This window comes from Protopterus annectens, chromosome 13.part0 (genome assembly GCF_019279795.1).
Source record: "Protopterus annectens isolate FY-2018-M chromosome 13.part0, PAN1.0, whole genome shotgun sequence".
NCBI classification, from domain to species: Eukaryota; Metazoa; Chordata; order Ceratodontiformes; family Protopteridae; genus Protopterus; species Protopterus annectens.
This window is the reverse complement of record NC_056747.1, coordinates 631,134,123-631,154,058: the sequence shown is the minus strand read 5'-3', so window position 1 is coordinate 631,154,058 and position 19,936 is coordinate 631,134,123. Positions and strand designations below refer to the sequence as shown.

The following is a 19,936-nucleotide window of genomic DNA, read 5'->3' as shown; positions in this document are numbered from 1 at the left end:
TATACCCACTCCGAGACTGGACTTCAATGCAGAAAAGGGAAATTTTCCCATTCTGCACCATACAGCGCCGTTAAAAGTCAATCTGCGAACACTTGAAATGTCGAGCATAGGGTCTTGACCATACGATGTTCGACATTTCAAGCGTTTGTTTAATTGACATAGATCCAATCGTCCATCACTTACTACAAATAGTCATGAACCCTGATTCTCTACGTTTGTTCTAAAACTATGATCTGAAGTAGGAGACTTATTTGTCTGCAACCTGTGGGTCATGGATCCGATATCGGATCCGAACCGGCATGGTTTTCCAGCTATGGATCCGAGCTCGCAGCTCCTCCCCTCACCCATAATGCCCTGCTCTCCCTACATGACCTCAGATCTAGTTTGCCGCGCTGGTGACCAGACTGGATTTTTAGAGCTCTTCAGCTAAGTGTTAATTGTTATATTTACAGCATTTAATTCTAAAATTTTTAGTCAGTTTTGTGTGGAAGTGTTAGGTTCCCTATCTTTTGAGTTTAAAATTTAAAGTTTTTTGATAACTTTATAACTTTTATTTATCCCTCCCCTCGCTGGTGCGTAGTGTGTGTTTGGGCCTGTGTTTTTTCTTTGTGGCTAGTTAGCACTTATTATTTAAAAAAAAAAAAAAAAAAAAACCTTAGTATGTCTGAAGCCCCTAAGGCTTTCTTCTCAAAGTGTTCCGAGTGTGGCCATAAGCTTTCTCCTGCTGATGGCCACACTGCTATGCTCGATGCCTTGGGGTTGAACACCTCACTTCTGGATGTTCCATTTGTGCAGGGTTCAACCCCAGGGCATTGAAGGAGCGGAGGTCGAAGCTGGTCCTGGTGGGACTTCTGCCCCCGGACACGGCTTCGGCTACCGCTCCTTCAGGGGGTACCGTGTCTTCGGTTCCCTCCTCTCCAGCTCCCCCTCCTCCACCTGGGACTCAACCTCCCTCTAGTGGTTTGGAGGAGAGGGAAGCAAGAAAAAAGGACCGGAGAGAGAAGCACCACAAGCGGCGGGCCGAGACCTCTGTTTCGGCCCCGCCTGCCAAGCGGGCTTCTCCTCCGGCCTCCTTGTCTACCAGTTCTCCCCCTCCTCGGCTCCGGTCTCCGGCCTGCTTCTCACCGGGACCTGAGGAGGAGGAGACCCGATCTCCGTCGAGGCTATCGAGGAGGCACTCAAGGCCTACCTCGGTAGCCTCGTCGAGATCTACATATAGTTTATCTGACGCTGATCTGGACCGGATGATGAGAAGGTTCATCCAGGCCCAGATGCAGATGGGAGTGCTCCTGCCTCCCCCCCCCTCTGGGGGGGAGCTCGACCCCTTTTTTCAAACCTATAGCTCCTTCTCCGACCCGCTACCCGGGTTCGGAGCGATTGGAGCCGAGCAGCTTCGGAGCCGGGGGTGGGTCGGCGCCGATAGTACTGGGTACTTCGGATCCGACCCTGCCCTCGAGTGCTTCGGATCCGACCTCTCGGAGCCTGGATCCGAGCTTCGGATCCGGGGGGATTAGTGCTCCTTCGGCGCCGTCGGTGTCGGAGCGCACTGCCCCCTCAGATCCGAATGCCTCGGGGCCGGCTCCGATCCACTCTTTGGATCCGAGGGGGAGCCGATTATCGGATCCTTTGGTCGAGGTTGGCTCCCCCTCGGCTTTTGATGTAGTGGAGAGGGCCCTGTTGAGGGTTTCCGGACCCCCGGCACTTGCTTCGGCTCCTTCCCGCGCTCCATCTGCACTGGGTCAGGCTTCCACCATCCGGCCACTAGGACAGCCCGCTCCATTGCCCCAAGTTGTTCCATTGGAACAGGACACCGCTTGCGAGGGTTCCTCGGACAGCCCCCCTGAGGATGCACCTCGCAAGCACACGTGTAAAAGGAGGCACATAGACTCCCCCGAGTCTCTCACAGAAGACACGGATTTGGAGGAAGATCACCAAGATCACCAAGATCACCCCCCCCCCCCCCCGAGGATGTCTCCTTTGGAGACATCATGGAAATGCTTTGCATAAGGGGGGGGGGGTGGTCTGCCCCCAAGTCTTCCTCGGACGAGTCCGTGTTCTTGGAGGCATTTGAAGCGGGCCCGTCTACCTCTTGGGTGTCCCCTCCTGCCGACCCCCTGGTGGACCTAATTACCACCAGGGCGTGGAAGGAACCGGACACCATGGAGCCAATCCCCAAAAGGCCAGACCGCATCCATAGTCCCCGGCAGACCGTGCCCACTGGAGCAAGGGGCCTCCGGTAGATGCCATGTTGACGGCTGCAGCCACCAAGAGGGAACTCGCCCAGGAGAGTCCCTCAGTCCATCCTCCGAGCAAGGAGTCTCGGATGATGGACCGCTTGGGGAAGCGAATGTTTAGTTCAGCGACCTTTTCAGTGAGGGCGCTCAACTACTTGGCACATGTGATCAGGATGCAGCGCGATCTTATCAAGGAATACGCTGCATCCCCCCCAGAGTCCATGTCGGAGGAGGACAAACTGTTGCACTCCACCCGTATGGCCATTCTCAGGTCCGTGACTAATTCCTCTATGCGGTTACTGTCCCATGCTACGGAGGGAGCCGCTAGAGCCGCAGGGGTAGGCCTCGTTACTAGACGACAGGCCTGGCTCCACCATTGGGATTTCACAGAGCCCTTCAAGGCGTCATTCGCGAACGCCCCCTTCGATGGTTCTGCCCTTTTTGGCAAAACTGTTCGCGATACTTTGACCCAGAGCGAGAAGGAAGGGAAGACGCTGTCTGCCGTCGGAATCTGCTTCTCTGTGCCCCAGAGGTCCTATTCTAGGAACCAAAAGGGCCAAAAGAAGATGTGGTTCCGGAAGTCGCAGCAGTCCCAACCTGCTCCGGACAACCAGTCCTTCCGTGGCAGAGGAGGACAGGGAGGACGCCGGCACAGGGGCTCCCAGGAACTTCGGGTCCAGAGAACCTTTCTCTGAACGGCCCGCGCAGCAGCCCTGAAGGGTTGCCCGGCTGCTCCACTCTGGAGGCAGTCGGGGGGCGTTTCTCGGAGCACCTAGCGGCATGGGAGTCCATAACATCAGACCGCTGGGTCCTCCGCATCATATCCAGAGGATACCTCATTCCATTTCATCACATCCCAAAATTAAAGTCCCTCCCCGACGTTCCACCCGGTCAGTGGGAGGCCGCTTTGGCAGAAATTGGCCATCTGCTGAAGAAAAGAGCCATCCAGCCCGTCCCCCCAGACCAGATCGGATCAGGGTTCTACTCCAGGTTCTTTTTAGTGCCAAAAAAGACGGGGGACCTAAGACCAATATTAGACCTGTCACTCTTAAACCTGGCAGTTCCCAAGGAGAAGTTCCGAATGGTTACCTTGCAGTCCATTCTCCCCCTTCTGGGAGAAAATCACTGGATGTGCTCTATAGACCTCAAGGATGCGTACTACCACATTCTAATGGACAGACGCTCCAGGAGGTTTCTTCGCTTCCGGCTGGGAGCCAGTCACTACCAATTCAGGGTCCTTCCCTTTGGTCTCACTACAGCCCCCAGGGTGTTCACCAAAGTATTAGCAGTGGTAGCGGCCCACCTGAGGCTTCAGGGGGTACAGGTCTTCCCATACCTGGACGACTGGCTCCTTACCGCCCCAACAAGGCATCTACTATTATTGGCGCGAGACTCCTTTCTCCATCTAGCTCCCCGCCTGGACATCACAATAAATGCAGAAAAATCCAACCTAGCCCCTACGCAATTCATAGATTTTATAGGTGCCAGGTTAGAATCGAGACAGTTAAGAGCCTTCCTCACTGCGGACAGAGTTCAGAATCTACGGCTCCAGGTGCGGGCCATCCCCCACTCCAGCTCAGTTCCGGCGGAATTGGTCCTGAGGGCTCTAGGGTCCATGGCAGCAGCGATAGCTCTTCTACCTCTCGCCAGGTTCAATATGCGGGTCCTTCAATGGACACTCCTAGTTCAGTGGTCTTATCTTGCTCTTCCTATGCATCATCCCATTGCGATCAGCAAGGCTTGCAAGTAGTCCCTCTTGTGGTGGCTCCACTCACAGGATCTCCACGGAGGCCGCCCCTTTTGTGCTTCTCCCCCTCTCGCCACGGTGACCACGGACGTCTCCCGCCTCGGGGGGGGCATTTTGCAGGCCGGACGGTCCAAGGCACGTGGAACGATTCAGAGACCTTACTGCATATCAATGTTCTAGAGATGAGAGCAGTGCTCTTAGCGTTGCAAGCACTACAGGCCTTTCTTCCCTTGGGAACTATTGCGATTCAGTCGGACAACATGTCTGTCGTCTGGTACATCAACAAACAGGGGGGAACCAGGTCTTACCCTCTTTGTCGAGAAGCCATGAGAGTGTGGGAATGGGCAATCTCCACCAACCGCTTTCTCGTCGCAACGCATATTCCGGGTCGGTCCAACATCCTTGCGGACAAGCTCAGTCACACCATTCTCTCCCCTTACGAGTGGTCTCTCAATGCTCAAGTAGCGAAACGCATCTTCACACGGTGGGGAACTCCTTGTTGCGATCTTTTTGCGTCTCCCTCAAACACCAAGTGCGACAGTTTTTTCGCTCTAATCCCTCCTCCCGGAGATACCCCAAGAGACGCTCTGGTGCATGCTTGGCCCCCCGGTCTTCTTTACGCTTACCCTCCTTTGCCTCTGATGCTTCAAGTTCTTCAGAAAGCCTCTCGGTTGGGGTGCAGAATGATTCTCATTGCCCCATTCTGGCCTCGACAGATCTGGTTCCCTTTCCTAAGGTCTCACTCAGTGAATCCACCTTGGATTCTAGATCCCATTCCGGATCTGATATCTCACCCGTCCCATCTATCAACCCCGAATCTGGACAACCTGAAGCTAACTGCTTGGCTGCTCCAGTTCCACTCCTAATCAGGACTCCCGGTATTTCATCTTCCGTTAAGGCCATCCTGGTAGCGGCTCATAAACCATCTACCAGGAAAGTTTACCGCAGCAAGTGGAAACGGTTCTCCATTTGGGCAGAGCGGCAAGGTCTAGACCCCTTCACAGTTACCCTTCCTCTGGTGCTTGACTTCCCAACCACTCTTTTTAATGATGGTGCCAGCAGTTCCACGGTCAAAGTACAACTTGCGGCAATTTCTCACTATCATATTGGTCATGACTCCGGTCCACTGATGTCTGCCAAATTGTGTAAAATCTTCCTAAAAGGTACTTTTCTTCTTAGACCCCCTGTAAAGCAAGTGGTTCCTCCATGGGACCTTTCTTTGGTTCTTCAGGCCTTGACCGCTCCCCCCTTCGAACCTGCGGCCACGGTAGATCTAAAATTTTTATCTTTCAAGACGGCCTTTTTAGTAGCCATTACTTCGGCCAAGAGAGTTTCGGAACTTCAAGCCTTATCCATCAAGCCTCCTTACTTGGTCTTTCATCCGGACCGTGTATACCTCAGGACCAACCCGTCCTTTCTTCCTAAGGTAGCTTCAGAAGCAAATATTAATCAATCCATTAACCTCCCTGTTTTCTTTCCTAAATATCAAAACAAAGGTGAATACAAGCTACATTCCTTAGATGTTCACAGGCAACTTCGATTTTATCTGAACAGGACAGCTGGTCATAGGCAATCCGACCAGTTGTTTATTTCCTTTGCTAAATTCAATTTGGGTAAACCAATTTCCAAAGTCTCCTTATCACGCTGGATTTCGCAGTGCATCTTATTGGCTTATCAAGCTTCTGGGATGCCCGCACCGGAGGGAGTACATGCCCATTCAACCCAGTCAGTTTCTACCTCAGCGGCCTTTAAAGCTAGGATTCCTCTGGATGATATTTGTTCAGCAGCCACTTGGGCTTCATCTCATACCTTTATTTCCCACTACAAGTTGGATATTACATCTAGAGGTAGAGCATCCTTTGGCTCAGGTGCTCGGAATATCCTTCCATGACGGCCGCCCAAGATTCAGGTAGCTGGGGACTCTGTCCCACAGGTTGCAGACAAATGAATCTCCTACTTCAGATTTAGAAGTTATGTACTTACCATAATGTTCCATCTGAGTAGGTGTATTCATTTGTCTGCAACCATCCCGCCCTCCTATCCCCCTGGCCTTGTCAGTTTCCTGCATATTACGTGTTACCCTTTCTAGGGTATTTTGATTTATGGCAAACTCGATCTGAGGTCATGTAGGGAGAGCAGGGCATTATGGGTGAGGGCAGGAGCTGAGAGCTCGGATCCATAGCTGGAAAACCATGCCGGTTCGGATCCGATAACAGATCCATGACCCACAGGTTGCAGACAAATGAATACACCTACTCAGATGGAACGTTATGGTAAGTACATAACTTCTAATTACCAATCACCACGTATCTGTCAAAATTCATACCTCAATTTCTCAATCAATCAACCTTCAAAAAGGAATACTACAAGGTTCCATACTTGCTTCTCTATTATTTTCCATTTTTAAGTAAGCGGAAGTTAACCTACCTTATCTCCCTCTCCTACTTTACAGAGATGACATGGTATCATTTTGCGCAAACAACTCAATGCTCAACCTGTAGAAAGACCTGTATGCAGATTTCCTAGCCCTAATCCAAAGGATTGCCAACAAAAAAACTCCTTCTCAATTCAAGCAAAGTCAAAACTTTGATTTTTGGTGCCAAACAGAAGCTTAAAAAATAAATGTCTTTGTTTTTCCATGATAACTGACCACAGTAACACTGCCATAGAGAATGCTATCTCTTTTAAATACCTTGGCATTTGGCCTGACCCCTCCCTTAACTTCTCCTTGCATCATGATTACTCAGGGAATAAGGTTAACTGTATTCAACTTTCAGCAAGTAAACCTCTAGAACAGCCATAGACAAAGGCGTTCTACTCTCCCAACTTGAATAGCCTCAGCATAAAAAAACTCCACACGCATTCAATCAGTAATCAATAATATTGGTAGAGTTATTACCCAGTCACCTAAAAATGAACACCACTGTAAAACACTGAAAAAAGTAAAATGGCTGTCTACTCAAAGGGCTAGGTAGGTTCCTAACTGTGTGAACTTCTAGTCAACCAGTTCTTCTCTCCCCTAGCAGCTAAATTTGACAGCTTTCCCCTTACAGCATCAGAAACCATAACGATTTTATTTATTTATTTATTTATTGCATTTGTTGACCGGGAAAGTCCACTGGGCCTAGAATGAGCCTATTTTCAGTAGAGGCCCAGGGAGAAAAGCTTCACAATAATTACATACAAATGTAACAAGGAAAATGATTAATACATTTATCTTGAATGGAAATAAAGTAAAAAAATAGAAATAATAAAAGGCATATATTCAAGTAACACAATATTAAATAAGTCTGCAAGGATCATAGCAGAAGGAATAAGTACAGAGTAAGGGAAGGATGAGATAGAAGGGTAAGGAGAGAAAAGTATGGCTAGAGAAAAAGTGAGGCTAAAGAGACAGGAAGGCAGTGAATAGGCAGAGAGAGAGAGGGGAGGAAGTGGTAGTACTAGAAATGTATAGAGGTGAAATCACCAGGGAGAGAAGTCAGGAGGTAGAGTTGAGAGTAGGGGTACAGGAGCATAACCAGTGAGAGGAAAGATGTAGTTTGAGGGATTTTTTAAAGGAGGTAGGATTGCTGATAGTTCTGAGAGAAGGGAGATTATTCCATGCCTTAGCAACAGTAAAGGAATACAGCATTTGGCCAGCTGAAAGTTTAGGTTTCTCTATAGACAGTAAAATTTAGTTTTCAGATCTTAGTTATCGAGTAGGGTAGTACATAGTCAGTATGGAGGAGAGGGAAGGGCAGGTATCAGGGTGGTAGATAAGCTTGTGGGCTGTAGTTAATTGTAGAAAAGTGAAGTAGTGAGGGGATTCTAGCCAATTTAGTTGATGCAGAGAGGAACAGTGGTGGGTAGAAAATTTTGCATTTGTAGCTAATTTAGCAACTTTGTTGTAACAAGAGTCTAGTTTTGTTCTCAAGTAGGACTGTAGTTTGCTAAGAATGGGAGTACCATATAAAAGAGTTGGAAGCAGGAAAGATGAGGGGAGAGCTTTTTTTGTGGAGAGTCTAAGAAAATAGTTGTGCCTATACAGGACACCTAGTTTTTGGTGAGTTTTTTTGATGTTGTTGTGGATGTGAAGGTCGAAGGTTAATTTGTCATCAATGGTGACACCTAGTAATTTGGTACTGGGGATGACTTCTATGTTTGTGTTGTTTTGGGAATGAATGGAGAATCGGGACTTGTCAGTTGTGATAGATTTTGTGGGGGTAAATATTAAAAGTTTTGTTTTATTGGTGTTGAGAGCGAGATGGTTCTGGGACATCCAGGTTTCGGTGGAACTAAATGCTTCTTGGGTGAGTTTCTGTAGTATAGGGACAGATTTAGCAGAGCAGGTAATAGTTGAGTCATCTGCATATTGTATAACAGTGCTGTGGGTCAGAGAGGAGTGAAAGTTGTTGACAAATATACTGAATAAGACAGCCCCCAGGATGCACAAGCCAGTGCATCTCTTTGTGCCGATCCCAAGCCCGGATAAATGGGGAGGGTTGCGTCAGGAAGGGCATCCAGCGTAAAATTTTGCCAAATCATACATGCAGACAAAAGTACACATATAGATACCGGATCGGTCAAGGCCCTGGTTAACAACGACCGCCACCAGTACTGTTGGCCAACAGGGTGCTGGCAGAAATTGGGCTACTGTTGGCTGAAGGAGGAGAAGAGGCGGAAGGCATGGTTGAAGGCAGGTAAAGGCTAGAACTGTGATAGTGAGGGTTGGAACTTTGAATGTTGGCAGTATGACTGATATAGGGAGAGAGCTAGCTGATATGATGGGCCAAAGGAAGGTTGGTATATTGTGTGTGCAAGAGACCAGATGGAAGGGGAGGAAGGCTAGGTGTATTGGAGGTGGGTTCAAATTGTTTTATCATGGTGTGGATAGGTGGAGAAATGGCGTAGGCATTATCCTGAAGGAACAGTATGCTAAGAGTGTTTTAGAGGTGAAAAGAGTGTCGGATAGAGTGATGTTTATGAAGCTGGAAATTGATGGTGTAATGATGAATGTTGTTAGTGCATATGCTCCACAAGTTGGGTGTGAGATGGATGAGAAAGAAAAATTTTGGAGTGAGTTGGATGAAGTGGTGATGACTGTACCCAAGGCTGAGAGACTGGTGATTGGAGCAGATTTCAATGGGCATGTTGGTTAAGGGAACAGAGGGGATTAGGAAGTGATGGGTAGGTATGGTGTTAAGCAAAGGAATGCAGAAGGTCAGATGGTAGTGGATTTTGCGAAAAGGATGGACATGGCTGTGTTGAATACGTATTTTAACAAGAGGGAGGAGCATAGGGTGACATATAAGAGTGAAGGAAGATGCACACAGGTGGATTATATCTTATATAGAAGGTCCAGTCTGAAGGAGATTGGAGACTGTAAAGTGGTGGCAGGGGAAAGTGTAGTTAGGCAGCATAGGATGGTGGTTTGTAGGATGACATTGGTGATCAAGAAGAGGAGGATGAGTGTGAGGGCAGCACCAAGGATCAAATGGTGGAAATTGAAAAATGGTAATTGTGAGGTGATGCTCAGGGAAGAGTTAAGACAGGCACTGGGTGGCAGTGAAGAGTTACCGAATAGCTGGGTAACTACAGCAGAGCTAGTAAGAGAGATGGCTAGAAAGGTGCTTGGTGTGACATCTGGAAAGAGGAAGGAGGACAAGGAGACCTGGTGGTGGAATGAGGAAGTACAGGAGAGTATATAGAGAAAGAGGTTGGCGAAGAAGAAGAAGTGAGATTGTCAGAGAGATGAAGAAAGTAGACAAGAGTATAAGGAGATGAGGTGCATGGCAAAGAGAGAGGTGGCGAAGGCTAAGGATAAGGCATATGGCGAGTTGTATAAAATGTTGGACACTAAGGAGGGAGAAAAGGACCTATACCGACTGGCTAGACAGAGGGACTGAGCTAGTAAAGATGTGCAGCAGGTAAGGGTGATAAAGGATAATGAGGGAAACGTACTCACAAGTGAGGAGAGTGTGTTGAGCAGATGGAAAGAGTACTTTGTGGGGCTGATGAATGAAGAAAATGAGAGAAGGTTGGATGATGTGCGGATAGTGAATCATGAAGTGCAGTGGATTAGCAAGGAGGATGTAAAGATAGCTATGAAGAGGATGAAGAATGGAAAGGCTGTTGGTCCAGATGACATACCTGTGGAAGCATGGAGGTGTTTAGGTGAAATAGCAGTGGAGTTTTTAACTAGATTGTTTAATGAAATCTTGGAAAGTGAGAGGATGCCTGAGGACTGGAGAAAAAGTGTTTTGGTACCGATTTTTAAGAATAAGGGTGATGTGCAGAGCTGTAGTAACTACAGAGGGATTAAATTGATCAGTCACAGCATGAAGTTATGGGAAAGAGTAGTGGAAGCTAGGTTAAGAAGGGAGGTGATGATTAGTGATCAGCAGTATGGTTTCATGTCAGGAAAGAGAACTACAGAGTTTGCTTTGAGAGTGTTGATGGAGAAGTACAGAGAATGTCAGAAGGAGTTGCATTGTGTCTTTGTGGATTTAGAGAAAGCATATGACAGGGTGCCTAGAGAGGAGTTGTGGTATTGTATGAGGAAGTTGGGAGTATCAGAGAAGTATGTAAGAGTGGTACAGGATATGTACGAGGGTAGTGTGGCAGTGGTGAGGTCTGCGGTGGGAGTGACGGATGCGTTTAAGGTGGAGGTGGGATTAGATCAAGGTTCAGCTCTTAGCCCTTTATTATTTGTAATGGTGATGGACAGGTTGACAGACGAGATCAGACAGGAGTCCCCGTGGACTATGATGTTTGCAGATGACATTGTGATCTGTAGTGAGAGTAGGGAACCGGTGGAGGAGACCCTGGAGAGGTGGAGATATGCTCTAGAAAGAAGAGGAATGAAGGTCAGCAGGACTAAGACAGAATATATGTATGTGAATGAGAGGGAGGATAGAGGAATCATGAGGATGCAGGGAGTAGCGGTTGCGAAGGTGAATGAGTTTAAATACTTGGGATCAACACTTCAGAGTAATGGTGAGTGTGGAAGAGAGGTGAAGAAGAGAGTACAGGCAGGATGGAGTGGGTGGAGAAGAGTGTCAGGAGTGATTTGTGACAGACAAGTACCAGTAAGAGTAAAAGGGAAGGTCTACAAGAGTGTAGTGAGACCAGCTATGTTATATGGGTTGGAGACAGTGGCACTGACAAAAATGCAGGAGTCAGAGCTTGACGTGGCAGAGTTGAAGATGTTAAGATTTGCACTGGGTATGACGAGGATGGACAGGATTAGGAATAAGTGTATTAGAGGGTCAGCCCAGGTTGGAAGGTTTGGAGACAAAGCCAGAGAGGCAAGATTACGTTGGTTTGGACATGTGCTGAGGAGGGATGCAGAGTATATTGGGAAAAAGATGCTAAGGATGAAGCTGCCAGGTAACAGGAAAAAAGGAAGGCCTAAGATAAGGTTCATGGATGTGGTGAGAGAGGACATGCAGGTGGTTGGTGTGACAGAGCAAGATGCAGAGGACAGGAAGAAATGGAAACAGTTTATCTGCTGTGGCGACCCCTGATGGGAGCAGCCGAAAGAAGAAGAAGAAGAGAGGCCCCAATATTGAGCCTTGGGGAACACCTGTATTTGTAGTCATGAAAGGAGAAGAATACTGTTGCCACTTGGTAGATTGCTGTCTATTACTGAGATAGTTATTAAACCATTGTAAGGTAGGGGGAGATAATCCAAGATCAGAGAGTTAATAAGCAAGAGGGAGTGGGAAATAGTGTTGAAAGCCTTTGATAAGTCCAGGAAGAGTACAGAGACTAAGGAACCAGCATCTCTAGCTCTATTGACTGTATTAAGGAAGGAAATTAGGGTGGTGTTAGTGCTATGTACGGGCCTAAAGCCATGTTGAGTGGGGGAGAGGATTTGGTGCTGGGTCAGGTGATTGAGGAGCTTAGTGTGAATACATTTCTCAAGTATTTTGGAGACTGGGGAGAGGATTGCAGTAGGATGGAAGTTAGGGATATCAAGGTCGTTGCCACCTTTATGAAGTGAAAGAATGAAAGCTCTTTTCCTGATATCAGATATATAGGATTCCTAAATAGACATATTGAGGAGGATGCTAACAGGTTATGCAATGGAGGAGGCTGAGAGTTGTAGGTATTCAACAGGTAAGTTGTCAGAGGCATTGGAGCACGGTTTGAGTTTGTAGAGGACCTTTTTGATAGTGGAGGTGGGTATGGGTGGTAGAGTGAAAGCAGGTAGAGGCATAGAAGAAGAGTGTACAGGTGGAGTTCCTGTTGGGTTAGTTGTTATAGGTGGAAAGGTGGTAGTTTCTGAATGGTATCAATGAAGTGTGAGTTAAAGAGGGAGGCTATCTCAGTGGGTGTTTTTTTGGGGTGTGGACATGGGTTGTTATTTCCAGGGTGGAGAAGGGAGTTGATTGCTTTTAGGGTTAAGCCTGTGTTGGTCATGGATAGCTTGGAAGTATTCGTTTTTGTTTTTGTTGACTAGGCATTTAGCCTGATTGTGGCGTTGTTTATAAAGAGTGAGGTTGGACAGGGATTTGATTTTTTTGCCAGGCTTTCCAGGCTTTGTCCCTAGAAGACATAACTTGTTTTGTGGACTTAGTAAGCCATCTAGCATGTTTTGACATGATCCTTTTTAACCGGAGAAGGGCAAGGCTATTTAGGATCTTAAAAAATATAGAATTGAACCAATTGACAGAAGTGTTAGTGGGCTGCAGATAATATTCTGTAGGATGTCATTGAAGGAGTCTGGGGAGAAATGGGATAGATCTCTGTTGCAGCTATACTGGTGTACATTTGATATAGAGATAGGTTTATGTATTATGAATGCTGAGGAGTATTCACTAATGCTGTTTGGGAGAGTCCCTGAGGTGGTAATTTTTTCGGGGTTGGAAACTAAGATCCAGTCTATAATTGAGGCTTTGTTTTCCTTGCATTGCAGTTTCCCTAAACTAAACTCCACTGTACAGAAAGTATTCTTCCACAAATAAGACACTTCATCATACTCTAAATATAGGATTCAACCTTTAGGCCCACCTCCTCTCATCAGCCAAATGCCATTGCCTCTCATCACTCTCTCTCTTTAGCCTGCTACTAACACTCTTCCCTAATCCCTAGAACCCTTATGTGGTACATTCTATTGCATACATTTATATTTCTCATCCACATAATCTTTTTCTTAATATAACTTCTTCCACCTACTCAAACAATGTTGTCTAATGCCCTTCTCTCCACTCCAGTATCCTGTCATTGCCACTTAGAAAAACTGTCATACAGACACCTCACTTTCTAAGTGAGATTTTTTTTAATTTATTGTAAATAATGTATATTACAATTGTATCCACTCTTTTATTTTTTTAGCCAATGATGGTATGTTATACATGTGAATTTCCATTATACTCTTGCAGTCTTAGTAAATGTTATTCTTAATTTCTTTTTATTCATGGGCTAAGACTAAAATTGGTCACTTGTGATCAGGGTTCTAGCCCTATAAATAAATTTTAAATAAAATAAATAAATAAACAAGATTAACATAGAAAGCCACACAAATGGAAACTGCCATCTCAAGCTTTACTCCTATATGGCAGTGTAGCGATTATTTGGTAATGAGAAAACTGTACTCTGAGATGAAATAAAATTGTGTTTATTGAATAACTGTCTTTTAAAAATCCATTCAAAAGAGTTGAAATCAACTTAAGTTTAATAGACTTTTAGCAACAACTAAGGAAAATGGTTTACCTTTTAAACTCCAGTGCAATTTCCAAACAAGTTCAGAAAGATTTGCTTAGACTCAGTATTACTGCATGACGTGTAAATAAGTACAATGAAAAATAGTGTGGCTGATATGACATCCATATTTACCCGTAGTCAAGGCTCGTCTGCTCCTTGAAGCTGTACAGATGCCATGAATGCTATATTTAGATTATGATAAATGATGACAGTCCCAGTGAAATCTGCTGCACTGTAGCCAGTGCAGATATTTCCCCGAGTCATATTTTATCCCCTTATTCTGCTTCCTTGATGGCTTATAGCTCTGTTTACTTTTTAACAGCCTTTGTTCTCACTTTGCTAAAGAATTTGCCCCTATATATTCTACTTCTACTGCTCAGTGTAAAGCAGTTGCTATTGTTATTTGTTTCTTACTTGCAAGTAATTAGCCCTGCAGCCACTGGGTGATCCATGGCTTTTTTAGGTGCATCTCTGACAGCCATATTCCTGCCGCTATACAGGAGGATCCTGCTCTGGTCAAAACCTGACCATATAAATATAAGTAGTTATGGATGAAAGGCACATGGATGTGGTAACACTAACTTTTCAGTTGTTCAGGCTTCATCCATACAGGAAATTCAGCATATCAAACAGCTGGTGACCTTTAACTGTACGTTAATGTTCTGACCTTACTTCTCTTTTTAAAAAAACAGCCACCAGTTTATTCAATGTGACCCCAGAGATGGATTTAGAGATAGTGAGGTGCTAAGGCATGGAAAGTTATCAAGGCCCTATTCACCTAATACTAATAGCACTTTTAAAATGAGCTTTTAATTATTTAGTTTCACTACATTTATTAATAGGAAATTTGTTTATGTAGACTTTTATGTATGAAATTATAATCAAACAGTAACAAAACAGTTCTGAAAGTTCTGAATTTTTGAGAGGCCCCTTTCACACTAGGGTTGCCACCTTTTATCGGGGCCAAAACTGGACTAAAGCCACACCCCTCATGCCTCCTAAAACCCTGCTCATCTCCTCCCCTCTCCCTGCCCACTTTCCACCAATTTTGTGACTTCATAGGCATGTCGTGTGGGTGGGGGAGGAATGTCCTCTTTTCCTGGTTTACCTCACAATCACAAAGCTTTTTTTAAATAAAAGCATAGCGAATCTGCCAATTTAACAAAATCCAGTAGTATTTTTGATTTTTTAAACAGAATACCAGAGTTTTAACAGTGTTTTCCAGAGTACTGCAATTCTGTAAGGCCCTAATTCTATCTACTAGTACACTGGGTAGTCCAGAAAAAACAAACAAACAAAAAAAAGAATAGGTGGCATCCCTACTTCAAATTGTGAAACCCTAAACTGTAGCTTGTTTAGCTTATGCCTAAATCTGACCCTGAGTTTGTCATCCCCACCATAAAGTAATAACTAGCCAGTGTCTTAAGACATGCAGTTTGTTCCTTTTATGTACAGTGTGTTGGTTGAGAAATCGATTTCAAGTATTCCTAGTTGTGAAAAATTAAATTTAATTAAATGTTATAAAGTCATGCAGCCCGTCCATCATTTGTGATACAAATCTGAACTTCTCACCTGCACTCCCCCACTCTCCTTTTATAACAAGTATGTGGCAGTCCCATTTAAAGGTTACCTCCAGTCCTGCTGCCCATTTGCAACTGGATGAAACTCAAGTCTGAATGACCCTGCCTGCTCTGCCTACACAATTGTAGAATATTTTTCTGTGTGTCAGAACAGCATGCTTGGTAATCTTTTTTCCTGAATATGTACACTGTATAGTGGGCAATAAAGGCTCCTCAGTCTTCCACTGATACACCTGTCATCAGATATCAGCCATTCACTGCTTTATAGAAGACAGTTACTAAAGTCAACATTTGTGCTGTAATGGAGACCTGGTTTAAAGCAGCAGAAAGCACCCCTGCACTACCAGGCTATAACTCATTCCACAACTTTCGGCCCCAGTACATGGACTGAAGCTCCAAAGGCGGTGATGTCTCCATATTCATAAAGGATATGCACATCTCCAGACTAGTAGCCCAGCATAATGCATCTGAGATACTTCAGGTACAACTAACTTTGGGTAAGATGGTGATTCAGGTCGTAGCCTGCTATACTTCCCCCAACCATGTCACAAGACTCTCACTCCATGTTCCTAAGCACCCTGGAAACTATTATGGTCCATCCCAACACTCTAATACTAGGTGACTTCAACTACCACTCCATCAACTGGGAAAATTACTCGTGCACCAATACACTGGCCCAACGTTTTCTGGAATTCGTCAGTTCCAGTGCCCTGGACCAGCTCACTCTTATCCCCACTAGAGGAAGCAACATCCTTGACCTGGTTATTACTAATATGGGTGACCATTGATCTACACCAATAGTTAATTCCTCCCTGGTTAGAGCCGACCATAAACGAATCACCATGAAATCCACATCTCACCCACACCCCCCGCAAAGGTAACCACCATGAAAAATTTCTCCAAAGCTGACTTTTGGCTCCTAAAAACAGAGGTGGCTAACTTCACGGCACCCATGTTAATGGAAAATAAATGCATGACTGATGAATCATACACCGATGCACTGTATGAACACGTACACAAATGCATGGAACTAGCCATACCCAACAAAACCAAGATGTTCTCCTCCAAAAAAAGGAAGCCAATCTGGTGGTCCCCTGCCATTAATAAACTCTACAACAGAAGGAAGAAACTGTTGCAGAAAAAGGTGAAGTCCCAAGACTGGAAAAACTCCCTTATTACCCTCAACAAAAAGTTGAGATCCCTCATCAAAACCTGTAAAGCCAGCTATGAAGGCAGAATTGCGGCAGACACTAAAAACAACCACAAAGCCTTCTGTAGTTATATCAAGAATCTCTACGGCAATACCCAGGTTTGCTGTGAGTTACTGCACAATGGTACCTCCTACAGTGAGCCAACAGATATTGCCAACGTACTGGCTGACAGATTCAGTGTCAGCTTTACCCCTCTCTACCCCCTCAAAGGACCAATCACAATACCGGAGGAATGCCAGGTACCCAGCATTACTGCAGCACAGGTTAAAGCTGTATTGTTCAAGGCCAAGAATACAGCTTTCATGGGACCCGACAATATTCCTGGATGTGTTCTACATGAACTGCAAATTGAACTGGCACCACATCTGTGTGCCCTGTTCAATCACAGCCTCACCTCAGGTTTGTCCCTACCGAATGACACACTACTACAGTCATCCCTTTCCATAAAGGGGGAGTGACTACAGACCCTGGGAATTATTGCCTCATTAGCCTGACAAGTCTGATATGTAAGGCTATGAAGCACATCATCATGGACCTAATTAACCAGGATATAGGGAATCTCCAAACTTTAGATCCCACTCAATTTGGTTTTGTGAAAGATAGATCATGCCTGCTCAACCTGGTTGACTTCTTTGAGTCAGTCACCAGAGCTGTGGATGAGGGCAAGGCAGTTCATACAGCCTACCTCGATCTGGCCAAGGCCTTTGATACCATTCCCCACTCAGGAATTATTGATAAACTCACCAAACTAGGCATTGACCCCTGTATCACTAGGTGGGTTGCAAATTGGCTCACAGATAGAACCCACAGTGTGAAAGTAGTGTACTCCAAGTCAGACTAATGACCAGTCATGAGTGGAGTTCCACAGGGATCAGTCCTGGGTCCTCTGCTGTTTGGCATCTACTTCTCAGAAGTCCAGGCCAACACGGAAGGACTCTAAATGACCAAGTTCACAGATGACTGCAAGCTGGGAGCCATTATTAAATCCCCAAGTGATGTAGACATCCTACAGAAAGGCATCACTAAGACCAATGACTGGTGTCAAAACCATGGCCTTAAGCTTAATGCCAAAAATGTGTCATCATCCCCTTTGGGAAAAACTCAGTTCCCACTAATTACCACATCGATGGGAGCCCACTGAACACTGAAGGCGTTATAAGAGATCTGGGGACACAGGTTGATAACAACCTCTCCTTCAACCACCACATTGCCACTGTGGTCAGAAAGTCCTTCTTTGTGGTACATCTCATTACCAAGGGTTTCGCATCCAGGAAGAAAGAGGTCATTATCTCTCTCTACTCTTCCCTCATTAGGCCAATCATCGAGTATAATACCCCATTTGGCCTGTACCTCACTAGACACATGCAGCAGCTGGAAAGGCCACAAAAGTACCTCATGAAGAGATCTTAGGCCTTAAACATATGTCCTACATAGACAGACTTAAAAAACTCCAGCTATTCTCTGTGCCATATCGTCTACTAAGACCCAATTTCTGCTTGACTTACAAAGCATGTTGGACCCAGCTCTGTTAGAAATGCTACATCTAAAGAAATCCAAATCCCTCCACACCACACGGTCAAGAGACCTCAACCTCATTACCACAGTCAACAGAACATGCTGCTCATAACCCAGAGACTGCCCATGCTCTGGAATAGTCTTCCCATACATGTCAAGCAGAGCACCTCACTGGCCCTCTTCAACAGAAATCTTGATGAGTGGATGGGAAATAGAACGTTCACCCCGGGGACCACTCCAGTGGCTCTACTTGATAGAGGCACTGGGAACTAATGTCGGGCAGCACAATGCCAGGGTACTTCTATGGGCTAAGTAAAATGAAAAAGTAGAATCCAGTCTGGCAGCAAAAGAAAACCTTTTAATTAAAATAATCCAAAGTACAATAAGTAAAAAGCAATAATCCAGATAAGCGCTTTCGTTTGTCACACTGACAAACTTCTTCTGACAATAAGAAACATCACTTCCTTCTGTTAAAACCATTTGAAATTCCCTCCTTTCAATACTATTGGTCCATTTCGCAAAAAACATGATGTCAGCAAAATGACAGCAAATTCACCCCTCCCCCCCCACCTTAGACACACAAGAATGAAGCATATCTAAAAGGTGCAGTCATATAAATAAGCTGAATATACCTCAAATAATTGCGTTACAAAACCATTGTAAAACGTTAAAAATATAAATATAATAAACAACCCAAATACTGAGAGTATGTGTAATACCTACGTAAATAGTTATAAATGTAAAATAAACCTAAAATAATGAAAAATTATGACCATAATATGCTGAACACACGCATAGGTTGGCAGTGTATAAATGTATATGTTTTATGTATAAAATACAAGTATGATGAATAATAAAAGTATAATACTAATAATAATAAAAAATATAATAATAAATATAATAAGGTATAATAGCCATTATGAATATTGATGATGGAAAAATAAATAATAGAATAAATTATCTCTCCAGAGATTTTAATTTAAAATGTTGTTAAGGAAAAGAGACTCATTCAGGCCTGGCCAAAAATGTACGCACAGGCGAATTTGCCACCCCAATTGCATTTTTTTCTAAATGGGCTGGCCATGCTCCCCCCATCATTGTTTTTTTTAAATATCTAAAACAATGAATTTGAACTGATGTGTGGGGTTTAAGCAAATGTGTTTTGCTAAAGCATTATTTACAACTTTGTCTCTAATAGCTCTAAGATGTTCACCCATCCTTTCTTTCAGTTTCCTTTCTGTTTTCCCCACATAAAATGACACACAATGGGTACACATAGCACAATAACCTTTTCCAAAAAACAACAAAATCTACCCATGATCTTTATATATTGCCCATTTACAAGAACCCCACAGGTTTCTAAAATAAGGTTACAAAATTTACATCGACCACATTTATACATGTAGCCTTGACAGTTGTTATTAAAAGTAGTCTCAAAACATTTCTTGAGGCTGTAACCTTTTTTGTACATAATGGGGAGATGTATATCTAATTTATTCCTGAGCAAAGAATCGTTCAACAAAAAAGCCCAATTTTTCTCTAAAATAGATCTAATAGAGCTATCGGAATTAAAGGTGCTGTGCTGAGTGTGACAGACGAAAGCGCTTACCTGGATTATTGCTTTTTACTTGTACTTTGGATTATTTTAATTAAAAGATTTTCTTTTGTTGCCAGACCGGATTCTACTTTTTCATTTTACTTGGTTTTGTGTGGCTCTTATTGCAAGTTTACTTCTATGAGCTAGGCTTGTAAAGACTCCAGGGCCATTAGCCTAGTACAGACCTATGAACCTAAGTAAAAGGGTAAACCTGTGCACATAAAATAGGACTCTGAATTAAACTGAGTGATAAATGCAGTCAAATCTATCTTTGTATGTATTTCCACCCACAAACGTTAACCTGACTTTTATTAAAAGAGTAGTGGCATGCATTTGAGAGATGTAACATAGTACATAGAACA

At 44.6% G+C, this 19,936-nt stretch overlaps 1 protein-coding gene across 4 annotated transcripts in view; it reads left to right on the top strand.

The window, feature by feature from the left end:
• The window catches only part of LOC122787538 (multidrug and toxin extrusion protein 1-like), a 677,270-nt gene that overhangs the window by 321,612 nt on the left and 335,722 nt on the right, over positions 1–19,936 (top strand). The window lies entirely within an intron of this gene.